The sequence below is a fragment of the Vidua macroura genome, chromosome 3 (genome assembly GCF_024509145.1).
Source record: "Vidua macroura isolate BioBank_ID:100142 chromosome 3, ASM2450914v1, whole genome shotgun sequence".
NCBI lineage: Eukaryota > Metazoa > Chordata > Aves > Passeriformes > Viduidae > Vidua > Vidua macroura.
The window spans coordinates 29,414,348-29,435,160 of NC_071573.1; the positions used below are offsets into that span (position 1 = coordinate 29,414,348).

The 20,813-nt window shown below is 37.9% G+C and overlaps 1 protein-coding gene across 1 annotated transcript in view; it reads right to left on the minus strand.

Moving 5' to 3' along the window:
* The window catches only part of THADA (THADA armadillo repeat containing), a 215,153-nt gene that overhangs the window by 60,875 nt on the left and 133,465 nt on the right, over nucleotides 1-20,813 (minus strand). The window lies entirely within an intron of this gene.

Consider the following 20,813-nt stretch of genomic DNA (forward strand, 5'->3'; position numbering starts at 1 on the left):
CTCAACTTTCAACTTTTCTGCTGTGCCATTTGCTCCCCAGTGGCAGCACAACTGCCTGGGGAGCAGACTGGCAGCTTGGCACGCTGGATGGAGCAGGGCTCTTTGCACTGTACAAGTACAACCAAGGAGACAGGGAAGGGAATTACCATCCACAACCACTCTGAAGTGCTGCCAGAAAAGTATCTTTATTCCTGCTCCTGAGAACTTCATTCCAGGACCCAGTCAAACACTGCAGCCAGCTGGGTTTCACAGAGCAGGGAAATGCTCACACTTCCCTTTTCTGAGGACTGAGCTCCTGCACTGGGGTTCTGCACTTTCTCCTCCAGAGTTTCATGTAAAAGCCTAATAGGCATGTCCAAGCTTTGATGAAGGGAAGAATTCAAGGCACCTGAATAGAAAGCAAGACCATACCTTTCTGGTCAGACAGTTAAAACAAAAAAAGTATGTTCTCAGAGACCCTCCTTGCTATTTAAAAACAGGTTTTTTCAAGTAGCACTGAATATATAGAAAAGTGTTAAGAAAAAATTTGCTTAAAAATAAAAAGTACAGTCATCTAAGTATGAGATGAAAATATTGGGTAGTATAAGAAAGCTGATACCAACTGCACAGTGGGGAGGGGCTCTCCAAGCCCAGCCCCTGTAGTGCCCATCCTGCATGTGGCAGAGGGTGCATGACACACACTTGACACAAGTGACACCACCCGTAGCATCCCAGTTGGTTTTAACTTTTCCCATTCATACGCAAGTAAACAGGAAACACCTGGGTGAGGTAATTTCTGAAGGGGAACACATGGAAATGTGTGTTGCACTACTGAAGCCTAATAGAAAAGATCTTACTCAGCAGAAGGAATTTTGCCTTACAGCCTCAAAACTGGAAATTCTGTTTGCTTACACAGCTAAGTTACATTTACAGGAAGGGCTTCCATGCAAATTGAAAAAGTACATCCCCCATTATTTACTGAAACTGACCATGTGCAGAATTTAGGAAACTTAAGAGATATTATCAGACCATTTCTGAAAATACATATTGTGAGCATTTGATAAGGAAACACTCTTGATATGTGAGAGTATTAGCACTTCATACTTGCAAAGTGACAATTTAATGACTAATGTATTAAGCTGGGGCCTTCACTTCACTCTGGGAAAAGAAAAACCTCTGTATTCAGACTTTTAGATCTCAGATCTTGATTTTCCACATTCCAGCCGTCACTTGCTCTGGGGGTTATATTTTTTTGTTTGTTTGCTTGTTTTGGAAACACAAGCACTGCCACATAGCATTAACTTGACACAATTTCATCTGGGTTATTTTTTGTGAAATCATTCAAGTGGAAAAACAGCTGCAGTCATTTCAAATAAGCACAGAAACAGAAGAGATGTCAAGAGACTATCTAATCCATACAAACACTGAGGCAGGGTCTAAACATTCTCCAATGAAACAAATGCCTGACTGCCCTAATCCTGAAAACAACCAAGAAAGCAGATTCCAGAACACTTGTATGCAACTCCTGTAGTCTTTCACCCTCAAAATCCAAGGTCTTGAGGTAAGGTGTTCCTATCCGCTCCCACTCCTGCTCTCATGACAAACAACTGTTCTCTGGACACTATTCAGTCAGTCCAGATTTTTTCCTAGTGAGGTACTTATTAAACACAGAGATCCCACTGGGGCACTTTGACAGGAACAATGAAATAAACTCCTGTCTCCTTTTGTCAGCAGGTGCTCTGTAGGCAAGATACATCCTGGAGAAGTAGTTTGTCTTTTCTTTTTTTTTTTAATCTTCTGAAGTCCTCTGAACTGAACATCATTCTGTTGATAGCATCTTTCTACAACGGCCTTTCTAAGATATTTTTGAATCTTTATCCTCCAATTCCAAGATCTTTTGAATCTTTGAGTCTTCATCTTTTTCTACAAAACACTTTGCAGAAGTGAAAGTTCACGAACATTTCAAAGTGTCACCAGAGATGTCTACCTTGTCCTCTCCTTTAGTCTGCTCTTTCCTGTGCAGGTGTTTGCTTATTAAAATGGTTTACATAAGTACCTACTCAAATTAACCTTCTTCATCAAAACCAATGCACTAAGCTGCCGCTACTAATAGTTTCTCTATATTTTTTGTGGCTTGCCTGTAATGCCTGTTAAGTCATAGACATGACAGAAGAAAAAGAACAAAAATGGAAAATAATATTTATGCAGAAGCTCTTATTGCTTTTTATATCCTCTGCTAATAGAAAACCATTTGGTGCTTTAACCTTTCCAATTTTATTCTTCTGTGCTTGCATTCATTTCCAGGAATGACAATGGATTTACCTCTAAGGAATAATATAAAATCTGTTACACAATTATGAAGGGGCTATCATATTTTTTCCTAGCAGCCTAAATTAATTTAATCTCTTCAGCTCTGAAAACAACTCTGAAAGTGCCTTCCATGTAGATGTAGAAGTAGTTTGATAGTTCAAGCTAAAGGTCTTGAAAGAACTGTGTATACTAAGGAGGTAAAATTGGTGGATTTAAATTTGTCCAGGTAGGAAATCCAGTATTGAAAATGCAACCAAAACTCCTCTGGAGTTAATTCTCTGTATGAACCAATCCCTTCAATACTATTCAGATGGTAAAAATCATGGGACCTGAGCCCTATTTAAACAGTAGAATTAGAAGGTGCAACTCACGTGAGAGTTTGATGCACTCTTGGAAAGTGCTTGCATCCATGAAAGAAAATGTTCAACTACAATTTAGCCTGTTCTGACTTTTTCTGACATACACCAAACCCTAATTTTCTTGTTATTTCACTGTAAGCCCTCTATCTTTTATTCAGGCACCCTCATCATATTTGAGACACCTAGAAAGCTTTCCTCACAAAGAAAATATTTTTTCAGCGTGAGATTTTAGAATGCCTAAGTTAAAGTGGAAATTGTAATTAACATCAGCATGTTTTATACAAAGCCTTAATTTATGTAAGCTAAAACCAGAGGCAACCAAACAAGCAATGTGTAAAAGTTAATCTCAGTAGTTCTTCACTTCCATAACATGTAACGTGTCATTCTTTGGCTTCCATGATCTAAGACTATAAGCCAGGCAATGAGGAGTTTCCCAGTTTGCATGAGGAGATAGCAAGTTTTATGAGACTGTTTTGATATAGCTAATGAAATAGACAGGCTTTCCTGTGCATGGCTCTCCTCAAGTCCAAAAAACTTCATACTTTAAAATCCTCTGCTGAATTCCTCACACAGAAATGCAGTGAGGTCATGGTGTTCCTTGTGTACATAGCATTGTTTTTTTATTACACAAAGGCAATATAGTAAGGATTTTTTTCTTTTTTAAAGGTAGTTTTACCAAATATTTGCACTACCTGTGGAGGAAGGTTTATGCTGGCTGACAGTGGTTCTCTTTAATAGATACAACACTTCACTGAAACAAAGTATTGCTTGTAGTTCTGTGGAATTGCGCATTAAAGATGGTGAGTTCATGGATGCCCAGAAACCTTTTCCTCCCCTATGCAGGCTGTTCAGGAGCCAGGATAAAACACCAAGAGAACAGCAGAGACTGTCCATCAACCTGGACAAGAGTTGTTAAAAGAGTGCAAGCCACGGGAAGTCCAGATAGTTGGATACATAAAGGGACATCTGAGACCACTCAATTCACGAGGTTCTAACTCTGAGTCAGCATGTCCTAAGCTTCTGCAGGTAAAACCTCCTGCATGGGAAGACTACTTAGTGCAAAATAGACAGAAAAAAACCCAAACAAAAGCCACCAAGCCAGCCCAGGTGTGACATTATATCCTAATGAGCAAAACCCAAGGACTCGGCATGCCAACAAAGCCATGTTCTTCTCTGCAGCCATTCCCAATTTCCAGTACCTTTTGTGGAGTTGTCGAAGTTTCACCCTGGTTTTTCAGCTGTAGAAGCCTCAAGAAAAGGGGAAAAAGCAGAGAAGGGTGGGAGAAGGAAGAGAAGAAAAGGAACAGCCAGCTTGGTTCCCCGCTGTTCAATCAGCACACATCTTTCTTTCCTGTTCACATCCATCCCCCACCCAACAGCGTGCTTTCAGATGCAACGCTCTGTTGCCCTGTCCTGACATGAGAATGTTGAGTGTTTTTTTTGTACCCAAGCAGGCCTTAAGACATAACATCTGCTATTTTCTAAGTGTTCATTTGGATGATTTAAGTGAAAAAAAATGCACATTGCTTTTTTTAAAATAAAAACAAATACTTAAATGGTTAGACATCAGCTAAGTCAAAAATGTAAATCAGCAAGAAACATTTTTTCCCCCACACTAACTTTGATATGATATGCAGCAGATCATTACCTTTAGCAGCTCTCATATCAGCTTAAACTGCTGGGAAATACACAATTAAATAATGAAGCAATATAGTGATGGAGGAAAACTTTTATCAAACACAAAATTTACCTAGTGCAAATTTATTTTGGTGGCAAGAGTTCTCCTGCATACATACAGACACATTGCAAATACAGCACAAAATTCCAATAGCCACAAAGTTGATCTAGCATGACACACTTTTCTAACAAATTAAAATTACATTTCATAGCATTAGCAATAATTTTCTAGAAGGAACTAAGGTTTCTGAAATTCATAATAAACTTTTAATTTCTGACATAAAACAATGATTAGATGGGGTATATGAGCACATGTCTGCATTTGAAAGAAAGCACAGCCTTCAGCACTTTGCTGCACCAAGTGCCTTTTTTCAAACAATGAGATTTTCCAAAACAACACTGCACACTTCTCAGTGAAGCAGCAACATTGAGCTTTCCTCCCCACTTAAGATGACCCGAAGCAACAAAAACTTTTTCATGCATACCCTCAGCTATGTTAAGTATACAGTACAAATATTCACATTCCTAAGTGCAAAACTGAAACAATGCTCCCAGTGTTCATTGCAGTGCTTACTGGGGGGAAAAAAATACAAACCAAAAAACCAAACTGACATCACCCAAAACTTAACATTCTCCACACATATCCTTTAACTCCCTAAAAAAATTACAAAGAATACAGATGTTTCAGCAGCTGAAAGAAAACACTGTGTAAATACTCAGCTTTCAAAAATATGCTACTCAACAAGCTATGAAGGTTGAAGTAACATGGGAAGGCAAAAAAAAGAAAGGTGTTTGCAAAATGGCAGCAGTAAGAAGATTTACTGAACTAAATAGTTTTCTGAACAGTCCCATCAAAAGCTTTCGCCTGAGTATTAACATGCTAGTAAAAAACCTCAAACATAGTTTTTCTTTTCTTCTCTCATTTAAAGGCAGATAAAATTTTATTCTTCCCTGATAAATACAACTGCCAAGTTACCTCCGTATTTTGAAACTTAGGTCCAATTTTTTTTTACTACAACCATGTAGATAAAAACTGGCAAGCTGCTGTGACAGGTGAAGGCATTTTTATAAGTATGATAAAAAGTTCAAAGTTACAATAATTAGTTCTGGGGAAAAACAAGTCTTTAAAATCCCCTTTTTTTCTTAAAGATGAAAAGCATCAGTGTGATAATTACAATGGGACTAAAAACTTCATCTACCCCCCCACCAGTTTTCCAGTAAGATATCCATACAAAAATAGATGGGAGAGTTTATAACTACCTGCTTACCACCACTCTGCTCTTTCAAAAATCGGTTATTTGTGGAAAAGAAATACGTTTTATCACCAGAGTATGGTATGAACACAATGCCTGCAGTCCATGCTGATCTTCCAGACAAAAGCAGCCAGGCACATTGCAGAGTTTAAAATGAATCCAGAACCACGGGGCACAAAGGTGCTGTACCAGGCACTGCTGGTGGCACCTGTGCTCTGTGTCCTCATGATCCAGATTCCATCACCCTGAGGTTAAACAACTCTGTGGACAGATCAACTCTATTACAGTCATTAAGGATTTTCTTCACCTGAGGTATTTAATTATGAGAGAAGTTTTTATCTGGTGCTTGTGGGAGAGAGTAAATATTCTGAATTTATTTCCCCATTTAAATGGCAATATACTGAAGAGGAATTTCAAATGTTTATCAATTCTCTTGTCACCCACAAACAAATGTATTAAAAAGCCATCATTCTTCTCATAGTCCTAGATCATTTAGATATACCAAATCATTATAGCATCACCCCCTTTGTTCCTACCATTTTCTTTCTTAGAAGTCTTTCATTATTCACAACTAACAGATCAGATTATTATTTCCGCCAGAGATACATTATGTGATTGCATGTGGATATTGCTCCCTTAAATTTGTTTTTGAATGGACTAATAAATGCAGTTTGAGGTTCAACCATTTCCTTCTGCAAATAATTTTATGAAAACTGTATAAAATCTTTTTCTTTCTTTAAAGCAACAGCTGGCTCACAATTCAATTTTTCCAGAATTTTAGCTTTATTTTGTCAGCACATTTCATTATCTAATTACCCCATTTTGCTTTATTATTCATGAGAAATTATGGCACTTGAATCCTTCCAAATGTATCCACCAAAATTCATGAAGCTGGGTTTATACATTACGTAAAAGTTGTTTTGATTAAAATGAAGGCAAGCATGTTTTGTTTGAATTAAGACGTAAAAAAAGAGTTGAAAACATCTAAATCAATGAATACAAATACAATACCATTTAACTCTGTATAACTCAGCAATAATAACACAGCTATTTAATCATCTGAAAACTATGAATGTGCCATAACTAATGAACGTTATAAGATACTGAAAAATAGCAAAGTTGCTTTCTTCTCCATGACAGACATATATCACAAAACATCCATCACTAAAAATGTGTTCTTTACATTTAAGATAAATGTGATTTTGCCTAAAATAAGCCCAACAAAATGTGAAATTTCACAGATCAAAATTCTTGCAATACAATTTTTATTAGGTTTTTCTCCAGGTTTTTCTTCCTATTTCAGTGTGATGAAACTGAACTGAAGCTTAAAATTCATGTATGTAACTCAAAATTTTCATTAGGAGAAAACGAAACAGTGAGAAGTTTGCTGCCAGGAAATAACAGATTTATTTTACTTGGAAGACCCAGCTGAATCTTCTTTTAGAAGTACACCGTTTGCCTATTCACACAGAAAGCCAATATGAGGTGTTGCTTTATCATTATTAGGACTTTTTTAGCATTAGGATTTAAGATACTTTTTAAACTGTCATTCAACTAAAGGTACATGTGCTGGGCAGAGAAACCCAACCAGAAGGACTGGCTGATGAGCCAAGAGAAAACCCCGAGAAGCAAGCAGGGCTAAGGAAAGGCAAATCTGCCTGACGAGCCAAAGAAAAGGCAAAGCTGAGTGGGTCTCACACACATCCTCCTAAGCAGCCAGCCTGACCAGAGATGAAAGAGGCTGATGTGGAGCTGCTGGCATTTCCACTCTCTGGAAACACCCCTATTATCTTCCCACAGCATATAACCAAAACCTTGTAAGTTTAGAGAAATGAACAAACCAGGCTGGTGGGAGCAGTTTAAAATTGTTCTCAGCCTCCATTTCTGAACAGAACAGCAGGATGGATACAATGAAGTCTCTTCTTCCAAATCTATACTCTGTCATCTTAAAAACCCACCTATCATTGTCTTAATCCAGCTACCTCACAGGATATAAAGCCACACACATACACACCCCAGTTTTCTTTTCCCTCTTCCTTTTTTTTTTTTTTTTTTTTTTTTTTTGAGATGTAGCAGTGAAACAATTTGAAATTATTTTTTCCCAGGCTATGTCTTCACAACAGCTCTCCTGTACATACCCACATGAAGGAAACAAATGCAAATAAAAGACCAAGGCACACATTCCTGTTTACTGAGGGATATTTACAATTAGGAGGAATATTGTCAGCTACCCCACTGACACAAAGAAGCTGACATAGTAAGAGACACAGTATGAACATGTTTATCCAGAGTGCTCAGAAGTACACTGCCACTTGACCCCACAGCTCTGCTGGTTTCAGCAGAGGTGATCTTCTGCCTCAGGAATGTCTGCATTAACACACAAGCAGAGAAAATAATTAGAAATAAGCTAAATGAATTTGATGATTTTAGTTCCCGAGTTCACATTATAAAATAAAGTGAAGTAAAGCTTGCAGGTACAGAAAACCATTTACTTCTCTCAACTAATGATTTTAAACTTACAGAGGAGAATATATATATATATAGGTCTCTCTCAAACATAAGAAAAATATTCAGTATTCTTATTGTCTGAGGAATAATTTGGCACATGAAAAGTCCCAGTGCAGCTTGCTATAACCATGGTAATAAAAAAAAAAAAAAAAAAAAAAAAAAAGTGGTGTCTTGGTGTCTTTTAAGGTTGTATTACAACTTCTGAAAGCTTTTCCCCATTCGTACATTGTCATAACCTGTGACTGTACATGTCTCTGTGCATGAGGATCAACTTCCACTGCTTTCTTATTTACAAGAATTTTGTCTCCATTAATGGCTCCATTTGCATCTGAGGAACTCAATATTAACAACTCCACTCTTTTGTTTGAACTCTACATTTCAAAGCCTGCTGAACTTAGGTAAGATTGATTGCTCTTCCACAGCAGGGATTGCTGCACCTGAGTACAAACAATAGAGCAAATGTCCTTCCCTTCAGGAAAATTCTCACACAGTTAGATGCAGGTAACAAGGGAAAGAAACATTGAGGGCTGGAGCTATGCAAATCCATCACACACCATCCATGTTGGTGCCCAGACCCCCAGCTCAAATGCAAAACTCCTCTGACACATAGCAACACAGCTGAATGCAAGTAAAACTCACAAGAATTTTCCTCTGTCAAAACTATCCCTATAAAAGGGGATGCAATAAAAGTAACTTTATGTCTAGACAACATAGCTGATGGATGGGCTTAACTTGCAGATAACTTAAATTGAATTCCAAGCATAAACATTAATAATGAGTTCAGCTTTACAAGGGTAGTACATAAGACAACTGGAAAAAGGAAGGTGCATTTAATGCAAACTCTTTTTCTTTTTTCTTCTTTTATTACAGTAACATCTAGAAATTAATTTTTGTGAGAGGATCCCACTTAGCTGTAACATGTGAGAAAAAGACAATATTCAACCCAAGAGCCCTCCTGTATTTTCAGTCTCACTGGACTACATGGCAGCACTGCTCAGCCCAGGTGTGTGTGGATCCAGCCACTTTCCAACAACGAAGATCATCTAAGAGGAAAGAGGACTGGCTCCCTGAAGTACACAACATCTCTTTCCTTATTTTCCATGAATGATATAGAAATAAAGCTTTTACTTATGTAATCACATACTGTTTCTCAATATGACCTCCCTCTCCCATATTATAAAATATTATAGAATAAAGTCTTGCATTCAAGGAAACAGAGATTAAGTGATTTATTTGAAATACACAAAGGATGCATCTCAGAGACAGACAATTTGGATCCTGTAAGTTCCAGTTCATAGATAGTAGGCATGTGCATGAGAATTTATGGGGGGAGGAAAAAAAATGTCAAAATTATGCTTTAAGTATACTTTTTTGGAAGCACTTGGCTCTTCAGAAAACACAGAGGGAATAATACCTAAGTGCCAGTATTATACAGATTGTACAACCAAAACTGCACTGAAAATACCAACAGTATTTCCTCAGAGTTCTGTCAGTTTTGGACCACTGATCTTCCTGAAGTTTTTGGAACTACCAAGTTCATATGAACATAGAAAACTCACAATGAAGTTTAAACTACAGCAAATACATGAATCATGCTACTGCTGAAGATCAGCAGATTTTTGCCTTACACATATGGACAAGCTATTTATAAATTTTCACTTCCCATCAGGCTCAGCATGATGTCAGCTTACAATAACAAGTTAATGTTAATGTTTTCCAGTAATTTCCACAGTGCCATTTAACTGCAAGTGCCCCAGCCAAGGTAAACTTAAGGGCAAGGAAAGGGCTAACTGCATAATCAGAGAGCAACATTAATGAATTTTTCATCTCTGCTCTGAACATTTGGAATTCTACCTGCAATGTATTTGCCTTTTGTTCCCAAAGTTTAATCTCACTAGTCAGCTGATTACATCTCCCCCAAATGGCTCAAGTATTCCTTCTGATTTTAATTAGTGACAATGCTTCATCGCCTTGTGGATTTTTTCCCCAGACAAACAAGCATCCTACGCTATTACAGCAAGTGCCAAACTCAAAGCTATCAAACATTTTCCAAGCCCTAGTACGATCATGCACTTCGTTTTACAATCAGCAGCACCACAGCAGATGAACGCTGCCTTTGTAAATTCACCAGTAACAGACAATATCCAGAATAAAATGATGACATTTCCTGGGGCTCTTCTCTTCAGAGAGTCAGAAAGATCTGTTCTTTATTGTTATTTTTCCCCCCTTCTCTCTTCCACTTGCATGTAATTGATGTGTTTTTGACATAAGGGAATGTCAATAGCAACAGTTTTTATGTCAGAAACAAATTTTTTGAAAAACAAGTTCTTCCAACACTTTCCCTTACTCAACACCACCTTCACCAACATTTGCACATGATTGCCGCTGATTTTATTATCCCAGAGCAGTACAGCTGTCCCATTGTCTCTGAGAACAGTTTTTTAAAGCCACTTAACCCTCTACTCAGCTTTAGATATTGAGCTGCACAGAGGTTGTTGCCTTCTGAACACACTGGTGGCCAGTGGCAGATGTTACCATGCCCACCACTTTTTCGACACCACAGCCTGCTGAAGTTTGACAATTTCAAACATCCTGCCCAGGTTTCTAATGAAAGCAAGCTCCCCACACCCTTCAGTCACATCAACTAGGTTAGCAGAAGCCTGATATTGAAATTGGAATGTTTAAATTCATTTAAATAACATCGAAATAATTAAATCTTGTTTGGTTTTGCTGAAATGGCTCCAAGAGGACCACCATCTGACCTGTGGCAGCTGCAACACCCAGCAGCCACAGGACTAGTGATGATCAGCTGCATGTGGACTGCTGTGCACAAGCTGTTTGCAGAGCATGAGCCTACACAAATCCTCTGGCATTAGGATTTATGTAGGCTCAAAATCCTCAAAACTGGCAATGAGAACAAGTAGGCACCCATTTCATTAAATGCCAGATTGGCTCAAGGCAGCTGAAAACCACCTTGCATCAGCGATAGAAGGGACTATTAGGATACTTCATACCCTTTTTCAAACAAACGCAAGTGGTAAAAGTATCTCAATGGGTTCTTTACTGTGTTATCCCTTTGCAATCAGTACCAATCTGGTCGTGCTTGTGTTCACCTCCACCCACAACTCCACAGGCCATGTCCTGTCACTTCTCTATTTTACCAGTGGCTGCAATTGCAAAATCACCCACTAAAATCAACATTTTCTTTAGTGAACAGATTAAACACTTTATTTTACCAGCTTTAGATAAACTAAACCAGAATCTAGGGAGAGCCTGTGGTTTCAAGTCACTTCACAGTCCGAATTTGGCAGAACAGAAATGAGTAGAAGGCATCGCTACCCCTACTCATGTTTCCAGTACTTTGTTCATAATCTCTGCTACAAAGCACCTAAAAGATGCCACACACTGAATGGCTCCTCAGCACAGATCTTCTGTGCATCTCTCTTATCATCATTTTTAGAGAGGTGCCTGCTCCATACCCTATCCTCAGTCCTGGTCACAAAGTATCCACTGGTTATCAACAGATTATGCTGGGGATTGACAGTTTATGTTGAAGAATCATTCCATAAAGCTGCATTTTTTTTTAAGCAGTAAAATTTAAGCAGTAAAATTTTTAAGCAGTAAAATTTACTACAGAGCTAAAATTACAATAAAGCACATATAACAGTATGAAGTATGACTGCTGCTTCAAACACTGAAAATATTTCAATTTGGCAAAAAAAATACAACAAAACGAACTAGTAAGAACATGTCAGAAGTTAGGGAATCCACAGGGGCAGTTTAAGAGTCTACTAAAATTCCACAAAATTCCATGGTTTAACTGCACTTAGAAAAACAAAATAACTTTATTTGAAACCAAGCTTCCTCTTCCCCTCTCCAAACACCATTATGCATTTTCTGTGCACTTGATCAGTCTTGCTGGCTTTACAATACATTAAAAATTATCAACTAGCTGCAAAAGGGGAGCTCACCTATTTATAAATTTATTTACTTGATGTTAAGAAGGATGAGCTCTCTTCTAGTTGCAAATAACAACAGTCAAAGCTCTTTGTTAAGCAAGTTAAAAGGTAAATAACAAAATACTTATTGGTGATATTACAGTTTTCATCACATAAACTTGTAAAGAGATGCCTTAGAGAAAGCATTGTTTACAATACAGTAGCAATACTGAGTATAAATGTTTGGTATTATAAACCATGAAAGAAATGGAAAAATTCCTCAAATTTATCACCTTTGTTTTAGTTACTGTACAAACTGTGAAAATTTCATACTTGTCACCTAAAATAATCCATCTTATTCACAAGAAACCAGGCTAATTAAAGCAAAATACCCAAATCAAGTTTGTCTAATTCTTCTAATTAAACAGAATTGTTCTAATTCTGTGACAACACCGCCTGCTCACAGCACCGCTATGGAATGGCATCATCCAGAGACACCTCCCAAGTGCTTGTGCTTCTATAACTGAAGCACTGAAACTGTTTTGAGGATTTTCGTGGTGCCTAATCATGGTGCTGTAATTTTATTCAACAAAGTTGTCTGTGTAAAACCCCAGGGACTTTTTATGTAGATAACCCGATTACAAGCCTCGTTCATGACTGAATGCAAAAATATACAACCTACTCCCAGCTTCCAAACCTTTCTTCCTGTTGCCATATCCAATCTTTATAAGTATCACTGATATAAAACTGAATTAAAAGATAACACGTGAATGGAACATTAATTCCTCTGACAGGAAAAGGCTGATGGAAAACATTAGCAAGACTCAAGTAGTGAAAGATTTGATGGAAGAAAGTATTAAAGGCTGTGGTGGTTACAAATGTCGCGCTTTCTGAGGAAATCCCAAGCTTACTGCACTCTGAGAGAAAAAACCCAAGAAGTTAGTGCTGTAATAATTTGAGAGCTGGACATGAACAGTTTAGGAACATTTGCAAGTTGACTTAAGAAATATTAAGGATGAGATCATTTATTTGGACCATGTGATCACAGAACTTCAAAAATTCAACTTTACAGGAAATTAACTTCTTCAACTGTTCACAAAGTGCCACGTTATAGAAGACTGAAAACAGCTTTAAATGTCATTAGAACTATTAACTCTTGTGTCAAATTTGATTAAATAACAATGCTATATATTCAACGTATCTGTCTGAAAGACTAACTTAATTTTTTTTTCTTCTCTCTACAATAAGGCTTTTCAGAAAAAAAATTATGAAAATAAAACAACTCTAAGAGCTACATTACTTTGTAGTTATATTTCCTCTTTCAATGTATCTCTATCACTTTTACTAACACTTCCTATTTTTTTAGAGAAAACAGTATTCTCCTTTTATTGCTAAAGGCAGTGTGATGTTTCAAAGATAGCACTTTTTTCCTCACCAGTGATCACTGAGTAACAAAAGGCCATACTGTGCAAATTTCAAAACTAGTTAAACATAAAAAGCTTATTTTGGCTTTCATAAGCTTTTTTTCACTTCCAACTACTGAAGTTGCCTGATGCTGCAACATGATTTTTAAATGTTTCTAATTATTGTACAATAATCCAAGAGAAATAACTACAGTCAGAACCATATTCCCTCCTCAGTTCCTAATATCTATAAACTTATTTTATTTTTATTAATTTTAAAATAATAGCTTACAATATGATAACTCAAACATATAAATTATTGTCTCAAACCAGCAAATTAAAAAAAGGTATTTCTATTTCTGGAAGCCCTTGATGCATTTCATTCTATTTATGGCCACTTTTCATATTAGTGCCGCCATGGAGGTTTGAAATTCAACATGCACAACAAGGCTCCTATAAGAAAGCAGTACCCTGAAGTGATTACGCCGAGTACCTTCCTTTTGAAATGCTTCAGGATTTTCTATAGGATGCAGTTTTATGCTGCAAGACAGCATACACACACAGAACATATGTTTTTCATTAGATCAGGAAATAACAAAGCCGAACAAAAATCTGGCAATAAGGTGTATATATGAAGTCTTTTAGAGTGTTACTCTGTCCATCTCTACATCTTCCTAAGGCTTTTTATGGAAGTGAGTAGTATTTACTAGATGGGAAAACAGGAGAATCATCAGAACACACACATATTTTTATGCTGATATTACTTACTTTTCTATTAACATAATAACCTAAAAATATTAAGCATGTAGCACGTTTCACATAACATACTGAAAATGTGATTTAATCTTTCTTGTCTTGAGTTGATTTGGGTTCAAAAGTTATTTCATTCCATAGAGCAAAGGCTCTACCTTATTCTTATTTCTTATGGCACAGAATAATTCAATAGGTTCAAAAATCAAGCATGCACTCAAGCATGTCTCCAGCTATATTTTCTATGGGAAAAAAAAAAAAGTGAACATTGTGCACTTTACATTTCCTGTTCTATTTGCCAGCAGTGTCTGTTTCACCAATGAAACAAGATGGACAGAACCTTGGAAGAATAAATTAAAGATCTTCTACACTTTACAAATGCGAGATGAGCACATAACAGGTGTTTTGTTTGCTACAGATGTGTTTTGTAGGGACCGAGAGAAGTTGGCTTTTCCTACCTTTTTTTTCTCTTTTAAGACTATAATATTATAAAGCTAAACAATTGCATGCATTTGGACTGGTGAAAGGAAGAAAAGGTGCTAAGAGAATTCAACCATACTCAAGTTATACTTGGTATGAACTATAAATGCTTGATATCTTCCATTTATGTCAGATGTTTTAGTGTTGAATTCATAAGTGATTTCTCAAAGGGAAAAGGAAGGTTTAATGTTGTTGATGCATTTGCACCAAAAAAGGATTAACCAGATTTTCAAGATGTAAAGTTTTCCCAATATATACCTCTGTCACAATGACCTTTCTGCAGCTTTGAAAATACCTCTGTATTTGAGGGAAAAAAATTCATAACTATGGCTTATTTTTCACAATAAAAACAGGCCAGAATGAACAACAACAATCTGCAGAGGTTACCTGCCAAATAGAGATTGAGACATTCATTGCAGATGTGAAGATGCACTGAATCTGAAGCTTACACTTCTGAAAAAATCAATATACAGATACATTTGGCCTGCATTTCTGGCAGCATGGTAATTACTCCAGTGCAATATGCAACAAAACACCACAACAGCAGCTATTCTGTAACAGAGGATGAGGTCTAAAACAGAGACAAAAAGGAGCAAACATCTGAAACAAGAGCTGGTGGGAGGGAGTTGATAGCGAGGGTGCCAGAGGAAACAGGGCAGAGATAACAGAGGCACAAGCAACTAGGGAGGGCAGAATAGAAGCACCTGCTGCTCATCATTCCTTCAGAAGCTTTATTAATTCTTTGATTGCTTAAAGCTGTGGGGGAGGTTTCCACACTCCCAAACATCCAGGAAACTCTGATGATCCAAAGACAACTAGCACATTTTATGAAGTAGAGAAAAGGAGGGATCTTGACACGTGATCAATTTAGAAGCAGCCCTCACCCTCTCAGCATCTCCCCTTGCTCTCTTCTCCAGTTAGACCACACCTAGACTGTTTCCAGCACCTAAGGAAGGCTCTGCAGGGTATACCAAGTCCAAGAGCTGCTTGCAGCTCCACTGGAAGCAATATTTTTTCATCACCCAACTTAGAATCCACATTATTATCACTTCTGTCCTTGCACAGGACCATCCCCAAGAGTCACATCATGTGTTTGAGAGCACTGTCCAAATGCTTCCTGAACTCTGTCAGGCTGCTGCCATGACCGTTCTCTGGGGTGTCTGTTTCGGTGCCCAGCCACACTCTGCTGTTTTCCTGATAGCAAACTGAAACCTCTCCCAACTCAGCCTCATCCTGTTTCCTTGATTCCTGATCACACAAGTAAAGAGGCCAGTACCTGCTCCTCCTCTTCCCCTCAGAAGAAGTTGTAACTGCAATGTCATCTCCCCTCAGTCTCCTCTTCCCCAGGCTGAATAGGCCAAGTGACCTCAGCCACTCCTCATATGGCTTCCCCTCAAGGCCCTTCAACCTCATGGACATCCTCTGGACACTCCCTAATAGTTTAGTATCTTTCCTATGTTGTGTGACCCAGTATAACTGCACACAATATGCGAGGCCACCACAGTGCAGAGCAGAGTGGGACAATCCCTCCCTTGCCTCACTGTGATGCCATGCCTGGTGCACCCCAGGACAGGGATGGCCCTCCTGGCTGCCAGGGCACTGCTGACTCACATTCCAATTGCCATCGACCAAGCAGAGTATGAGTCAAGGTCCCAAGGTCCCTTTCCTTGGAGCTGCTCTCCAACTTCTCATTTCGCAATCTATACACACAACGAGGGCTGCCCTGTCCCAGGTGCAGAATTGGGCACTTGTCACTGTTAAACTTCATAACTGGTGGTTGCCCATCTCTCTAATTTGCTGAGGTCTCTCTGCAGGGCATCTCTGCCCTCAAGGGATTTGACAGCTGCTCCCAGTTTAGTGTCACCGGCTTTTAGTTGAGGGTTTTAGCAGAAAAGCCCCAGAACTGGAAGCATGTTGTACTAGAGAGTGGAAAACAAACTGTGCTCCAGTAGAGCTTTGCTCCTCACACTGCCCCTGACCTAAAAGTAAAACGTGCAGACAGACCCTTACAAGCAAGGCACCACTCCTACTCCTCCAAATAAACTCTCCACTACTAGGTACAACCATAACCCAGCTTCTCCTTGGTAATTGCACACCCACATAAACTTTCTGTCCCATGCACTTTCTTTATGTCTGTGAAATGTCTGTACAGCCCTTCCTACACCTGGATATCCATTTACTGCTCTTTTCTGGCCTATGCGTAAACAGCATTGGAGGAACAAAACCAGAGGAACACATTTACAGAGTATGTTCAAGTTCAGAGTCAGCCATTTAGAGCCTCAGTAAGAAAAAACACACTTTACCTCAAACAGCCGTGTGTAAAAATATTCCCAGAAAATTTTAGCATGACAATAACTACTTCAAAAATGCTGATTATTTCAAGCTACTTAAAAACATAAAGGCAAGAAAAAGAAGTAGTAAGAAACACTACTGAAAGAAATGCCTGTGGACATATAAACATTTTAAAAAACCAAAGCAATTAACATGCATTAAATTGGTTAAGACAGAGAAAGCACATTATGTGATTTGATGCATTAACACTCTTGATACCTATTTTCATACGCTGGAAAAGTGTCTTCTTGTTTTGGTTTATTTTTTCTCACTTCCTTAGATTTCCAGGTTTTTCGTCCTTTCTTCCTTTCAATTTTTTTGTTCCACTATTCAAGATTCTTGCATCCTGGTCTTCAACACTGGTAAGTCCTTACTGAGTAGTTACCCACTTACAAACACTCATCCCTCTTCATTCGGTTCTCCCACCCAGCATTCTTTTGAAAGCCCATTTTCCCAGCTTTCTCTTCTTTTCATGCAGAATATTCTTCTCTTTTGTAAACAGGCTGAGAGAGCTTCCAAAAAACACAGAAGGCACCTTCCCCTATTTCTCACTATAGCCTGAACTACTGAAAACACAGAGAATAGTAAAAAAGGCCTCTCACTGTATGTAAGAATTCTTCAAGTATCCTCAAGCAGTCAGAACTTATCATGGATGGGTATTTTTAAAAGTGTATCTAGAAAGTGTATTGAGGATTGTCTTTCTTTTGGCTCTGAAAGTTTTAAAGACATGGTTCCTAGATCGAAAGTAAGGAGAAAAAAATCCTATGGGGTTGGATGGAAAATATGTTTTGGGAGATGAAAAATGAACTCCATGGAGTACTAAATTAATCCACTGCACCACCTAGGAGAATATTATAACTTTGGTAAGCTTTACAAGTTTCAGCTTTTCCCTTCCCAACTGTAAAAACATCCTCTGCCAGTGACAGAGTGATAGGATTGCTTTCCTGACTAATCATGAGGGATACTTATAGATTCATAATACAAAACAGGTGCAAGAAATATGCACAGAAAGGAACACTTAAAAATTCAGACTTCACAACAGTTCAACTGTTGTTCTGGGAGGCCTAAATCAAATTACTCAGCCAGTGCCTAGAATAGTTCAACTCTCTTCAGGAAGACTTCAGTAATGAAAAGTAAAACACTGTGCTGACAGTTATTTGTTTCTCACACGTCCATTATTTAAAGACAAAATAATGTATCCACTGTGAAAACTGTACCTATAAAGAGGATTTCTCTTTGTTAACACCTAATCAAAGTTGTTTTATATAACCACATTCACAGATAGTGTTTTCAGTCACTGCACAATTATCCACAAACTCAACTAGAGATGCCAGGTTGTATGGATGTATGAATGGCTGTATATGAGAGGCAGGGTACCTCAAATGGCCACACACACAGAGGCACCCAAAACTTCTGCTAGCAAGGCTGCAGGAGCTTTTATTCATAAAGGAGTGGAACTAGGTGCACTAGAACAGGAAGGCCAAAACATTTGTAAAGCAACTGCTTACCATAATCAGAGTAACAAGTAACAAAATCTAGGGTATGGGAAAGAGGGAAGCAGTGCATCCATCAAGGCATCCCTCTCCCTGTACAGAGGTGGCAACTGAAATGCTCTCCCTGGCACAACTCAGAGTAATCATTATTATAGTTACCTCTCAATCAAAACAGTAGTTGTTTTCACTGACTGATGAATGTTGCTCATTCTGTACTAAACCGTGCCTTTTTTTTTCACTAGAAAGATGTGACCCTACAGGGTTTACAAGATCATCTTTGCATCTTTACAACAGCAGCATCTTTGCATACCCTTAGCTCCTGTAGGAGAGAACTCAATAATGATGCAAAAATGGAAAATAAAGCTAGAGTTTTAAGAGTTGTGTACATCTTTGTCCTTTTGAAAAGTGGTGAGATGTCTTAGGAAGTCAGAGACAATATTTGGGAGCATTACTAATTACAGTTAAAGCAACTTCAAAGTAATGTACAACCAGCAGGGCTGCCCAGTCAATCAGTCAGATTACAAGTATTTTTCTCGGTTTGTTTTTTTTAATTAAAAAAACAGCTGAAAGAAAACCTCTGGCAAAATCTTATCAATGACTCTCTTTCAGAGACTGCCTCCTCCCATTCCTGGAACTCAGCTGCATTTCTGTTGCATTCATAGATACAAATCTCATTCTCAAATGCTTACTGCCTCCTTGTATCAGTGTACTTATGTAACAGTCAATAGAAATTTACAACATAAAGAAATGAGACAACTGTTCTGTTATTGCCAGCTCCATATAAATGAATGTTTCCAACTTGACATCAGTATTTCTCTTCTGTTTGTACTAATCTTAAAAGTAAGGCTTATCTTGAAGACTAAAAACTGAGATTAGAAAAGAAACAGCTGAAAGGAAGTTTCACTGGAAAACATTTAATTTTAGCAGGTTTATTTCTTTGATCAGTAGACAATATAAGGTTTGTTTACTATATTGAGTTTTTATAAGCCAACACTAAACTGCTACACTTCAAACTTTACTGCCAAGACAAATAAAATGTAATTTACCATAGACAATGTTTCTAGGCTACTGAATAAAACCAAGTAAACAATACACTACTTCCTCATTCATTCCCTCAGAATCTAGAGAGCCTCTGTCTTCAAAACAAAACAAGAAAAAAATATGGTGACTGACAACACTGCTGCTAATTCACATTAAGGATTTTTAGGTGAAACTCATAAATAGTACACCTCTCTCTTTTACCCAGCAACAAGGATCAGCATCCAAGAATGACCTTCAAAATGTATTTGACTTGTCTCCTCATATTCTCACACTCTAGTCACTGGAGTCCATGGGGTTTTATTACCTATTCAGTCCAGTAAAAGGCAGGTCCAGTGACTGCTTGTGAGTTCTTCATGCATCATTCTTCCCTCCTTTATCTTCAAATTACTTAAACTGCATTTAGTCCTCTGAGTAAGTATTCAAGTATTAAACTCATAAAACACAAAAGTGATTACAATCAGAAATACCTAAAGCTTGATCTTCTTTTGGAGCCATTTCAGCTAAAATCCTCCTCCTCAAAGGAAGGAAAGAGACATCTGCATTCATTAGGCAGACTCTACTTTCATTACTTTCATCAACAACAGCCTGTCTTAATACAAATCTGCCAGATAATTAAACTACCTAACATACTGATGTTTTCATGATGAATTTCTGCTGTTCATTAGTACAACCATGTACCGAATTTTTATCTTCCAAAAAGTCACATCCACACATCTCTGGCTCAAAAGTGTTGGAAGCTGAGACAGCACATGCAGATGTTTGTCCAGCTGCTTCATCTGCCTTACTTTTCCTTGGCTTGTGCTATCAGTCCTTGCTGGAGGGAGCACCCTGACTCAGACAAATCTTTACATGACCCTGTTAACATAGCTGTTATAAGGCTGTGTTCTTGTCCTGATTGTCTTCCTGCTCTAATGAAGGCTCCAACCATTCTTTAAATCAATTATTTCATCTTTAAATCCCTTCTTCCAGCTCTCCATTAAGATATAAAGAATCAGCATAACCGAAGAGCTAATATAGATAATTTAAACTTCTACCATTGCACAAACCTTGATGTATTCAATAAACTCCAGAAATATTAAAAAAAAAATAGTACATGACTTTCATAGTATTCAAGGCCAGGCTAGATGAATCTCTCAGCAACCTGGTGTAGGAGAACCTGCCCAGGGCAGGGGGTTGGAACCTGATCTTTAAAGTCTCTTCCAACCCAACCAATTCCATGATTCTATGATAAAAGTCCTGTATAGAAAAACCTACCATGCAACCAAGTGTTCTAATCATATTATTATTTTTT